The 12,783-nt window shown below is 53.8% G+C and overlaps 1 protein-coding gene across 1 annotated transcript in view; it reads right to left on the minus strand.

Annotated features, from left to right (window-relative positions):
• MPPED1 (metallophosphoesterase domain containing 1) overlaps positions 1 to 11,201 on the minus strand; it is a 96,314-nt gene extending 85,113 nt beyond the window's left edge. The window contains exon 1 of the mRNA XM_028827623.2: positions 11,147 to 11,201. The gene's annotated coding sequence lies outside the window, so the exon portion shown is untranslated. The remainder of the gene's footprint in view (positions 1 to 11,146) is intronic.
• Positions 11,202 to 12,783: the final 1,582 nt, after the last annotated feature.

The following is a 12,783-nucleotide window of genomic DNA, read 5'->3' on the forward strand; positions in this document are numbered from 1 at the left end:
CTTGGGAGACTGAGGCAGGAAAATCGCTTGAACCCAGAAGGCGGAGGTTGCAGTGAGCCAAGATAGCACCACTGCACTCCAGCCTGGATGACAGAGTAAGACTCTGTTTCAAAAAAAAAAAAAAAAAAGAAAAGACAATGGATTTGATAGTAGTAATGCCATCTCCCGGGGATTGTGCAGGTTAAATGAAGAGGTAAGCAGGAATCCTGAGTACAAAGCCTGGTGGGTCCCAGGGGCCCAGCTCACCTCGGCTGTGATGGTCAAAGTCACTATTCTGTTCAATTCGATCCCTGCATATTGAGGAGCTGCTGTCAGTGGGTGCTGCCTGAGTACTGGGCACCCTTGGTACCAGGGTGTCAAGTGCGAACTAAGGGGCCAGTTCCAGGAGCTAGGGGTGCCAGACGGGCCCTGAAGAACTCAAATATTTCTCAAATGCAAGCTGACCACATCACATCCCTACTTGAAATCCTTGTGGTGGCTTCTCTGATAAAATCCCTTGACCATAAGACCCCGCATGGTCTGGCCCTATGACTGGTCTGGCCTCTATTTGAGCCACACAGGCCAGCCCCGGTGGGCTCTTGCACCTGGAGGCCTACAGCTCACAAGGGCCATGCTCTTGTTCAGAGCCACACAATTCCAGCACTTTTCGAGAGTCTTCCTCTGCAATGCTCACCACTAAGAGACAGATATTGATGCTCATGTCTCACGTTTGACAAATGATGAAGGGTACATCCCACAGAAGTGATGTCTCGTTGCACAGAGAGTAGGTGGCAGGGCTGAGCCCCCAGACCTAGCTGCCTGGCTTCCGGCTTTGCCCTCCTCTCCTGCTGGCTGAAGCTGACACCCTTCCTCTCAGCAATGCTGGTGTCTCCTTGGAGAAGCCTGGATCTGGGGCCTTCTTTTCAGGGTGCCAGGAAGAGCCCGGATGTCCCCTGAGGGCAGGGCTGGGCCCCCCATTTGTGCACCCCATGTGTCAGCTCCGGCCCCCAGCAGCTCTGTGACCCTGAGCAAGCGGCTGAACCTCCAGAGGCTCTGTTTCCTCTTCTACAAAATGGAAAGAAAAACAGTCCCTATCTTGTGGAGTCATGAATATTCAGTGAGGTGACACATGTAAGCTGCTGATCACAGAGCCCAGCACACAGTGAGTGGTCAATAAATGTTAGCTAATATTTTTATAACATGATCACCCCATGGCCTATCACAAATACTTCATCAATAGTATTAGTGGATGGATGGAGGCAGGGAGGGAGAAACGGATGGATGGAGGGATGAATGCAGAGACCATAAGGGGACAGAAGGACAGAGTGTCTGGAGACTGCCTGGTGCCCAGCAGAGGCCTGGGAGAGGCTGGGTGTCAGGAGAGCACAGCTAAAGACTGAAGAGCCACTGCCCCGTCTCCATCTTACCCTCCTTGCATACCCAGCAAGGAGGCTGCCAGGCTGGCACAGCCCTTGTGAAAAGGGGTTCCGGGGCCCCCACCCGTCTTTGCCCCAGAGGAGCAGGCGCCAGCATGCAGATAGCCTGCAGTCGAGGGAGAACCGCTCTGCACCAAAGGGACTCAGCCGGGAAAGGCGGGCGGCAAGGCTCCCGGAGGCGCTCCGCGGTGAAATGCTGCATTTCACATAAAGGGGGTTCGCAACGGGCCCTGCTCAGAGAAATCCGGGAAACTGGAAACGCAGCGCCTTCTTTTAATGCCCATTTAATATTTATGGAGCCGCAGCAGCACGTTAGCCACCGTGCGAGGAGGCGAGCATTCTCCGCCGCGCAGCCGATCCACGGAGGAGGCGCAGCATCTCCCAAACAAACAGCTTTGAGCTAGGAAGCGTTTACACCTGGTCCACAAAACAGCACAGCACGCGAGCGACGCAGTGGTGCCCCGGGACCCGCCGCAGGGAGACCGCCTGGGCTCCCAGCCTGGCTCTCAGTACAGCGGAGTGACCTTAAGCAAGTCATGCATCCTGATGGGGCTGCAGGTGCCTCCCCCAAATGAAACTAGGGGGGAGGATGGATGGAATGAATGAATGAATGAATGAATGAATGAATGAATGAATAGACGAACGAGTTATTCAACAACCATTAGCCACTGCCCTACATCCTCTCCCTGTTCCGGGTGCCAGGAAGGGCAATGGAAAAACAAAGAGACCTGCCCTCAAGGACTATGGGACGGGGTGGGAGGGGGGACAATAAGGTAAACAAAGAATTAAACAGAAAAGACACTTTCAGCTAATAATCAGTACCTGGAAAAAGACAGAGCAGGGTGATGGGGTGATTAAATTGGATGATCAAGAAAGGTCTATCTGTGCTGGGCACGATGGCTCACACCTGTAATCCCAGCACTCTGGGAGGCCGAGGCAGGAGGATCACCTGAGGTCGGGAGTTCGAGACCAGCCTGACCAACATGGAGAAACACCGTCTCTACTAAAAATATAAACTTAGCCAGGTGTGGTGGCGCATGCCTGTAATCCCAGCTACTCGGGAGGGTGAGGTAGGAGAATCACTTGAACCCGGGAGGTGGAGGTTGCATTGAGCCGAGATCGGGCCACTGCACTCCAGCCTGGGTAACAGAGTGATACTCCATCTCCAAAAAAAAAAAAAAAAAAAAAAAAAAGGCTATCTGAAGGGGCCTCACCTCACATACCAGTGACAATAGCCATGCCCAGACCTAGGGAATGAGAAGCCGGGCAGAGGGAGGGGAAGTGCTAGGTCCCTGAGGCCCGGGCGGCCTGGATAAATGGCCTCACTCTTTCATTGTCACAGGTCACTGGCATGCGTCTGCCACGGAGGACAGCCTGGACTCTGAAGTCAGAGGAAGTGGGGTTCCCATTAAATTCCATCTCAGGCTGCTGAGCAGTGGGACATTGGGCAAGTCACTCAACCTCTGTTTCCACTTCTTCGGTGGTCCCCTTGAGGGGTTACCGAGGGGCCGGAATGAGCCTTGGACCTGCCCATAAAGGCCCAGTGAACCCAGAATGGGAGACTCCAGGTCCCCCCAGCCCAGCACTCCTTGAAAAATTCCCTCTGGTTCTAAGGGCTTGCTTTTCCAAAGTCTGATTCTCTTATCAGATGGTTTCTCTTTCCATTTTCCTCTCAGAGACATTTATTTGTTGTTCCTCGGGTACTGTGAGTTCAGTGACGCCAGGGTGCTCCAAGGAGAACCTGGGTGTCAGCCAAGACACTAAGGAGCAGGTCCCATTCGACGCCAACTGTATGGAAAACTGGTGTCTAGGAAAGAGGTCAGACTCCAGGCCCCACCTCTTTGTGCCTCTCTCTGACCGCCCCCCCACCCCCAAACTTGTCTGGTCTCTTGGCCGTATTGACCCCTCATCACCATGGCCACACCACGCCAGCCTCCAGAAGGAATGTCCTAGAACTCACCTCTGCCCGTGCCATTCCCTCTGGCACACCCAGCCCCTCCAGAGCCGCTGCTGCACTCAGGTGAAGCTCAGTGCCTCAGGTCAGCTGAGGAGGCTGCACCTGGCTCCAGTCCCACTCCCACTTCTCAGGCCCGGCTCAGTCATGCAGGCTTTCCCTGGCACAGAGGGGGTCCTGTCTTGAAGCCTCCATGAATGCTATTCCCTCTGCCCAGAAGGCCCTGCACCCAGCCCCACCCCTGCGTTCACCCTCGTTTCCTGACACAGGCCCACTCAGTCTCAGGAAGGTTCAGAACCTCGAAAACACCTTCCCTGACCTCCCCTGGCTGGGTCAGGAGCCTCCACCCACAGCCCCCAAGGCTTCCTGTATCAAAGTTCCCAACACACAGTCGGCTTTTTATCTGAGCTGAAACACCAAAGAATAAACTGGTATGTGAATGAATGAATGAATGAACGAATGAATGAATGAAACTACACAGGCCTTTGAGTATGACAGCAGGACTCCAAAGCAGCTTTGCCCCCCCTTAATCTTAGTTTTTCATCTACAAACATACGGTTGCTGGAGCACTGAAGGACACAGGAGATCCAAAAGCCTCCTGCCAGGGCCCAACACACAGGAGGTGCTCACTCCATGTCTCTTCTCCTCTAGTTAGAATGTTCTGATGAACTCAGAAGCTCCCCAGGGAAATTTCAAGAATGCAGATGGGATTTTCTTTTTTTTTTTTCCCTGAGACGGAGTCTCGCTCATCGCCCAGGCTGGAGTGCAGTGGTGCGACCTCGGCTCACTGCAAGCTCCGCCTCCTGGGTTCACGCCATTCGCCTGCCCCTCAGCCTCCCAAAGAGCTGGGACTACAGGCGTGTGCCACCACGCCCGGCTGATTTTTTGTATTTTCAGTAGAGACGGGGTTTCACCGTGTTAGCCAGGATGGTCTCCATCTCCTGACCTCGTGATCCGCCCGCCTCAGCCTCCCAAAGTGCTGGGATAACAGGGGTGAGCCACCGTGCCCGGCCACAGAAGGGATTTTCAAGCAACCCGTCCTCTGCTGCCTGAAAGCCCAGGGTGCCTGACCCCTTCCCTCTCGCCCTACTGAGTAAGTCTTTGGGGCTTTGACTTCCCAGGGAGTTGTGGCTGGACACATCCACTACGACCCGCCCTTGACTCGTTTTTCTAGGCAAATTCTTCACCACCACCCCCATCTGGACACTGCAGGGCACTGGTCAGCCCCAGCGCACCCGCTGCTGCTCCTGCTCTGGGCCAGATCCTTTTCTGGGCCAGGTCCTGTTCTGGGAGTCACAGGACCGACACGAAACTAGCCCTCCAAGGGCTCAGACCTGACGAAGCAGCCAGGCAGACAACAGACCTCCTCAGAACTCTGTTTCGAGGAGTTGCAGTGGACGGGGTCTGTGGGCCCCTAACAAGGCCCCCACCAAACAGCAAGGCCAGCCAGTGTGTGCTGAAGGCCCAGGAAGGAGAGAGAGTGAGAGAGGCCTTGGCTCACACACAGCATCTCAGCAGCAGATGGATTTTTGCAAAAGAGATTCTTGGATCATTCTGGTGGCCCCTATCTGTCCGAAGATATGTGAGGAAGATCTTGGAGCATTACACTACCAGAGGAGCTGCTGCCCTGCAGACCAAAGATAGATTTCGCTTTACCATGTGACTTGAAGCATCGCTCCCAGCCAACACAGGCTCCTCCAAGTCAGCGCGGGCCCGGGACAGCCCCGGTTCACATCGACTGTCCCGGTGCCACCGTTACCAGCATCCTCTTCGGCTCTCGAAAGTGCTCTCGTTTGGAAGGGAAAGGTCACTCTGATCAAAGCCAGTGCCAGGCCGGTAAGGCAGCCATCCCTAGAACCCACCTGTGTTTCTCTTCCATTCTGTCGGCAGCTCTTTAACAATCACTGGGGGGCTAGGACAGTATGGTGCTGTCCTGGGTCCAAAACTCGATGACAGTCAACGAGCACACAGAAACCACTGTCTTATTAAGCATGAGAAGCTTCCAGAGAAACATCTCCCCCAACAGCCGTCCCCGCGGCGGCATTCTGAGGAACCCCACCTTGGAAAGCTTTCGCAGGATCCTAGATGCACCTTGGCTCCGTCTCCTCTTGGGGCCTTTAACTGAGAGCAGGAGCGACTGAATAGCCCCAGCCTCTCTAACGGGCCAACCCCAAGTGCAGCTGCCTGTCTTCAGGCCGGTGGCTCAGGGCGATGCAGAGAAAAAGCCGGCTCGGCTCAGCGAAGGCAGTGCTTACTAGGGCTTTTGTCGCAATGTGGCAAAATGTCACAGAGAAACCACGCTAACACTTCCTAAGTGGTCCCCCCAAGCAAAATGCAGGAGATAATATTTAACAGAAAAGTACCAAGATGTAGGGATCTGGGGAGAATTGTTTTACAAGCGACGATTCCTACACAAGCCCAAAAATCACTTTTAAAATCGTATTTTCTTTCCTTGTTTTGCCTCTGCTTGAAAATATGCAATTGATGAGCTGATAGTTGAAAATGCCATAAAAGAAAAAAAAAAAAAAAAAAGCAGAGCAACTCAAAGGAAAAGAAGCAAATACCCTAATGGGAGAAAAAAAAATCAGACCTCGTCCCACCATGTCCTAAAATGACAGACCTTTGTGTTTGATCTCCTTCCCAATCAAGTGTGGGATCCCAAGGAAAAGAAACGCTGGCCAGCAGCTGGTATTAGCATCTAAGTTGAATAAGCTGATGAGCTCAGTAGATGAAGGAATCCACAAATAAAGTGAAAATTAGCCCCTATTCCTTGAAAAAGGATCAACCACAGTGACTTTAAAGCATTTACCACTTAAAAACCTTTTAGCTGGGCCCATTTTGAATTATGACTACATGATTTTAAATTACACTTTCTAATTCCTCACCACCGCCACCCCCCAGCAGTCTCTGCCGCTTCATTTTCCAATTATGTACTTTTATTTCGGAATATGAAGAGTGCTACTTACTGGATCATGTCCTGTCTGCCACAAATAGCTGCTCACTTATTCCTTTAATTTTAGCTATGAATGCAGTCGGCTCGCCGGGCCCGTCTTCAGATTCTGAATATTCTCCGTTCCCATTGCACGGAACGAGCCCCGAGACGCAAAGAAACCCACAAAGCTCGGGCAGAGAAATATGTTTGTAAACCAGTGCTCCACTCCATAAATTATTATAATTCTTGGTGCTTTCTATATCCATCTAGCAGATCAGCGATCACATAAACAATAGCAAGTGGACTGATTTTTCTTCTGCAAAGTGCTACGTCCTAGTTTTCAAAATAAAGCACTTGGAGAGTCACGTATCTATGGAGTTGAAATGGTAAGCTGTTCAGATCTGTTTCAAACATGCACACAGACATACCCACACACAAAAGGAAATAGGAGGTAAATGTGTAAAACTCAGCATTGTGTCCCCTTCCCACTTATACATCAAGTCACCCTCCACAGGAATGGGGGTTGAGCACATACATGGCTAGGGAGGGGAAGATGCTAGAGGGCTGTGGTTGCTCAGCATTCAAACACAATTTGCAAAGAAAGTAAATGTGGATTTACAGTTCTTGTGGAAATCTATTAAACAGATGTCACTGAAGCATAATCAAATCAGCACTATGGCAATTCTACACTTAAGTCTGATATTGGGGTTTTGCCATTTTTATGATCAGTTCAAGTGTATGTTTTGTGATCGTGCGGGAATTTGCAATTAAGGATTAAACCTCCCAAGTATGATCAATTCACTAATGTGTCTGAATGACAAACTTAACAAAAGCAAAACTCCATTCTCACCAGCCCCTCAGCACCCGCCCTGTGCGGGGAGCCCAGGGCAGAATAAGGGTTGGGGGAGAGAACCTTTGCCTTTTCTGTGAACACTGAGACACTAAAAAGCGCTTTGTCAGGAAGAAGGGAAAGGCAGGTTGCAGGAAGGGATTACATTTCTCAGGTAGCCAATGCAATATATTTTGCAGGCTTGCAGACTGCAGTACTGTCCGTAAAATGCAAAAGAATGAAATGAAGAGGAAATGATGAGAGTGTTAGAAATTGGAAGCAGGCATCGTTTTCTCCTTGAAGTGATGAAATTAGCATGGGCGATGCCAAAAGTCTCTTCTTGTGCATCAGTGCTGAGCCTCACTTCCTTCTTGGAAGGAGGAGACGGGAATGCGAAGGTGGGCAACAGACAAGTCACATTTTACAGAAACAAACGTTCAGGTGTAGACTGGGGTGGTGGAAAGAGGAGCCTACTCATCCCTGGCTTTGAACTGGATGCAGAGCAGAGTCAACCAGAAGGGAGAATTTTATATATATTTTTTTTTCCTGCAGCTGCTTCTATTTATGATGACGACCTGGTTCTGACATTAAGCTGGCCAAGTTCAGGTCCAAGAAAATCCCCCACAGACTGATTCACAAAAAGGCCTGAAAAGGCCAATGAACACCTCAAATCACAATTTGATTTCAAAAATAATACCTATAATCTCAATTTGTTATGATTTTTTCATGGAATTGGGCTGTCCTCATTGGTCACAGATATTTTAAGTGGAAATAAAGCATAACTAAGTCTTGTCTCATTAGGGGAAAAAAGTCAAAATAAAGTAAAATATTTGTGTTGGTAGCAGACCTGTCAGGTCACTGAGGAGAGCCATGGTGAATCAAATTAACTGAGAAGCATTTTATACCTTTCCTCCAATACCGCCCCCAAAAAGGGGTCTCTTATTTTTTTCCCCTGGGGGTTTTTGTTTCTTTCAAATTTTTTTTTTTTTTTTTTTTTTTTTTTTTTTTTTGCTTTTGACATTTTAGTCACCTCTTCAAACTCAAGTCAGACAACTTCAGTCTCACTACATGGGGACATCCACACAGCAGGAACGAGGGCTGCAGGGAATGGCTTTCAGACTGCCCCAGGCTACACTAAACGGTTCTTGCTGTGGGAAACAGTCCCTTCACCCCCTCTTCTCCCTGCCACCCCCAAGTGTTGGAAACTTCTGGTCCTAGAGGGTGAGGCGCCCAGGCCAGAAGGCAGGCCCCTACCTCTTATCGGAGGTGCCATCGACTTTGATCCGTGGGTATGGAGTGAGCCTGAGAAGCTATTCCCAGGCCTCTGCACCTGGGGAGCCCTTTGCCCAGGACCCTTGCTCCAGAGGGGCAGGCAGACAAAGGTACTTACTGCTGAACGGAAAGATCTCAGGGAGAAGAAGAATAGAAAGGGGGAATTCGTGAAAAGACCCTTTTTTGTTCCCGGTGAGGGAGGGGCGATGGGAGAGACATGTCACATTGTCACATTAAAGACTTTGACAGACAATTCAGGGATAACGCAGAAATTCCACCCTTAACTGCAGCTCGATGCAACTTGAAAGGCATTAACTAACCTCCACTAATTGCATGTTTTTCTGTGCATAATATTTACTTGTTAAAAGTCTTTGCCTGGCTGATTAATTTCCTCTGCCCTGGTATTCATGATCAGTTCACAGGCCTGAAATTGGGAAAATGAAGTCATTTTGATAGATTAAAAAATGATTGCACTTTGGGGAGGGTTTTCTTTTTTTTCCAGAAGTCCAAACCTGCACCCAGAATGCTGGTTTTTCTCCTTGAATGCTACCCTTCAGGGAAACCCAGCGACCACCCTAATTCCTCAAACAAGTACAGAGAGATGTGTCCTGTATAAAGTGAGCACACCAAGGCCCGTACTGCCTAGGTGGGAAGGTAGCAAGTTCAAAGAAGAACAAATGAACTTAAGCCACATTCATTGGATGAAGATTTAAGAGTCTCACGGGTAAGCTGGGAATTTATTAAAAGCAGGTTTTTCAAGAACAATGATTCCCTACATCAGTCTGTGTATTCCTGACAGTTGGGGCTCAAGTAAAACACCCTAAAATTCTTATTGTTCACCTAGATCTAAACCTGTCCTATGTGTCCACAGGCACAGCCCACAGGGCATCAGCCAGGGTGGATGTGAGTGATTCTAAGCATGCCATGGGGTGGTTACATCAGAGGTACCTCCTCAGCCATGTAGGTGACTCTCTGAACCCAACCACATCACCAATACAGGGACCTCATTCAATCCAGGTCTTCCGAAATTCCTGGGGCCGAGAAATAAACAGGAAGGCAGTCCCACGTTGAAACACTTCCGAACACACCATTAAGCCTCCGTGACTGGATTATCGCCTTTTGACTAGTCATCGCCCAATTAATGTACCTCCAACCAGCGCGCACTAGAATCAATGGAACCATTCCACCGACATCCATCTCGAGAAAAAGATTTTACAAGTGTTGTGGGGCTGCCACTCGGAAAGCCAATTTGCAAGGAGCCCAGCACGGTGAAGTGCAGTTTATCATGCATGGTTCCCACACAGTGGGCCCCTGTAGACCGCGCCTGACTCCAGAATGCCTGCCTAGCTCCACCAGCTCAAACGCCCTGAGATTCTCCCCTGCCTCGGACGGCCGAATCCATCAGCACCCTCCCCAAATAGTCTCTTGCCAACTGGACGTGGCAGTCAGCTGGTGGCCTCTCCAACATCCCCTAAAGCATGGTTAGCCCTGTGCCAGGTTTCTCACCAAGTTGGTTTAATTTTTTTTTTGAAAAGTCCAGTCAGACTATTGACAGTGCCTGTCTGCCTGACCCGCCCCCGCCCCCCAGCGCCTCAGATCCCTGCTAACAAGTCTCCCACTGCCATTCAACTCCCGTGAGCCAGCTCCACCATTCAACAGCCAGCCCACTTTTGTTCCCCCAGTTTAATTTCATAATTGTTTGCCACTTAACAAGCTCTCCTCTGGGCCATTCAATGGAGCCCGGGAAATGGGGAGGGGGAAGGCAAAGAAACTCAGGGAGGGGAGCTGGGAGCCAGGCCAGCCCAGCACTGGGGAAGAGACACCCTGGAGAGGTCAGCTGGACAGGAGTGGGGGCCAGTTCCGGAGTGGAGCCTCCTGACACCAACTGGGCCACCCAGCTTGAGCCTGGAGAGGTGGGAGGGAAAGGAGAAGGGTGAGTCCCAAAGGTCAAGCCGGGGCCTGCCAGATTCCTGGGCACATCAGTGCTCTGAATGACACACCTCTGGCCCTACCCGGGTGAAGGGAGGCTGTGCACGAATTCACGCTCCTCTAACATGTCCCAGAACAAACACACAGGAGACAGAACCGCTCCTTAGCTTGGGCATTCCATGATCAACATTCCCTTTGAGGGCTGGGACCTGTCTAGGTAGCCACTGAATCCCCTGGCCGGGCACATAGCAGACAGGAATAAATATGTGTTGAGTGAGTGGATGGATGGATGGATGGATGGAGGGGAGGGAGGGATGAATGAATGGAAGGAAATGGATGAAGTTTCCAGCAATACCTAGCAAAAGTGGCCACTCGGCCAGCGTTAGTCCCCCCTTTCTTCCCCCCAAGTGCCAGCAGCGGCTTGGCTGAGCACACAGTAGGCTCTCCACAAGCAGAGGCTGCTATTGTTACCACCATCATCATCACTGGCACCCCACCAGCCCGCTGCTTCCACCGGCTACTCTGCCAGCAGCCAGCAGCGACTGGCGAGCAAAGGAAAAGTTTCGCTGACCCCGCGGCCCCAGCCGGAGTCCCGCGCCCTGGCCGAGCCCCCTCCCGCCGGCGCCTGCTCGGCAGGCGGGGCAGCTGGGGTGCCCAGACCGCTTCCCGCACCCGGCAAAGGCGGCCAAAGTAACTTTGCGGGCGCCCCTGCGCAGCGCCGCGGGCGTTGCCCAGCGCCTGGAGAGGGTCCCGGCTGCGCCCCGCGCCCGGCCCCCCGCCCGCGCCCGCCGCGCCCCGCCCGTCCCTGGTCCTACCTGGCCCCGGGCTCCTCTTCGGCGGCCGCGGCGGCCGCGAGCAGCAGCGCGCACCGAGGGAGGCAGGGGCTCCCGGGAGGGAGGCGCGCAGGGGCGGGGGCTCCTCCGGCGGCGGCCGCCTTGCCGCGCGTCCGAGGCTGCAAGTGGGAGCCAGACTCCTCCTTCGGGGGGCGGGGGGCTCCCCGCGCCCCCTCCGCCGCCCGCCCGCGCGCCGCGAGGCTCCGAGCCTCCCTGGCTCCCCCCGCCCGCCGCCGCCCGCCTCCCCCCGCCCGCCCTCCCAGCCTCCCCGCGCCCGGCCGCCGGGAGCGGCGCGCTCGCGGCCTGGGTCCCGGCCCCTGCACCGCCGCCTGCCGGGTCCCCAGCCAGGCCCGCCAGGCCTCGGCCCTCGGCCCCCGCCCGGGCCCGGAGCCCGCATCCCGCTGCGGAGGAACAGGGAGCGCGGCCGCTGGCCTGGACGCGGGAGGAGGAGCGGGGCCCGCGCTGCGGAAAAGGGAGGGGGGCGCCCCTATCCGCGCCCGCCCCCCAGCCCCGGGCCGGGCCGCGCACGGGCTGGGCGGGGAGCGGGGCGGGGGCGCTCTCACCTCCGGATCCGCGGCCGCCGCAGCGGGCACCGCGTGCTGGGGCGTGCGCGGCTCCTTCCGGGGCGCCACAGCCCTCACCCGAGGCCGGGACCCCCTCCTGGGGCCGCCAGGGCACCCTGCTCCGGGCCCCTCCCGCCCGGGGTCTGAAAGGTCCCCCTCCGGAGACGGAGACACTCTGACCCCAGCTCCCAGTCTGAATAGGTTGAGGTCCTCCTCCCGGGCCACCATCTCTTCCCCTGGAGAGTCCCACGTCCCCAAACCCGGGCACAGCAGGTAGCCTGCGGCAGCCTGAGCCCCAAGGGGACGGGTAAACAAGTCAGGACCTCAGAGGGCGCGACACCCGTTGTAAAGAGGCCCTGCCTTGCTGGGAAGAGCGGAGAGCATCACCCTAAGTGTCAGGGGTCACCCTGGGGAGTTTGAGGCCCTGTGGCTTCCAGCCACCCGCCGCGAGTGGGACAGGGGTCCCAGGACCTTGTATAGCATAGCTAGGGTGCAGATCACTCTGGCCTGGGCCTCCCAGACCGAGAGGAAGATGAAAAGGGGCTGTGGCTCCTCAGAGGCTCAAGGCCCCTCCACAAATGCTTGTGAGTCTCCTTGGCCAACACACACATCATCCCCAAGGACAGCCTCTGTGGGCCCCTCAGGCCTGTTCTGCCCTTGAGGACAGCTATCCGGTGTGGCTTCCTGGAGGTGGGGACAGCCCAGTTGAATGAGTGTATGCCAGGGGAGAAGGCCTGGAAAAGACATCCAGGCCGAGGGAATGGAGCATGCAAAGGCCTTGGCATGTGAGTTCAGTAGGGCTAGAGACAAAGGAAAAGCAAGAGGAGGGAGATGAGGTGGCAAGGCTGGGAGTGAGGGAACAGAAGCCAGATCAGGAAGAGCCTTGGACAGACTTTATCAGGGGCAGTGGGGGCCATAGAGGGTTTTTGAGCAGGGCTGTGACTTGGTCAGGTTATCTTTTTAGAGCTTGTTCTGGCACCTCTAAAGACAGAGGTAGAGAGGGAGAGGCTGGGGTGTGGAGGGAGAGGATGGAGGCCTGGGGCCCTGAGGCCAGAG

This window comes from Macaca mulatta, chromosome 10 (assembly GCF_049350105.2).
Source record: "Macaca mulatta isolate MMU2019108-1 chromosome 10, T2T-MMU8v2.0, whole genome shotgun sequence".
NCBI classification, from domain to species: Eukaryota; Metazoa; Chordata; class Mammalia; order Primates; family Cercopithecidae; genus Macaca; species Macaca mulatta.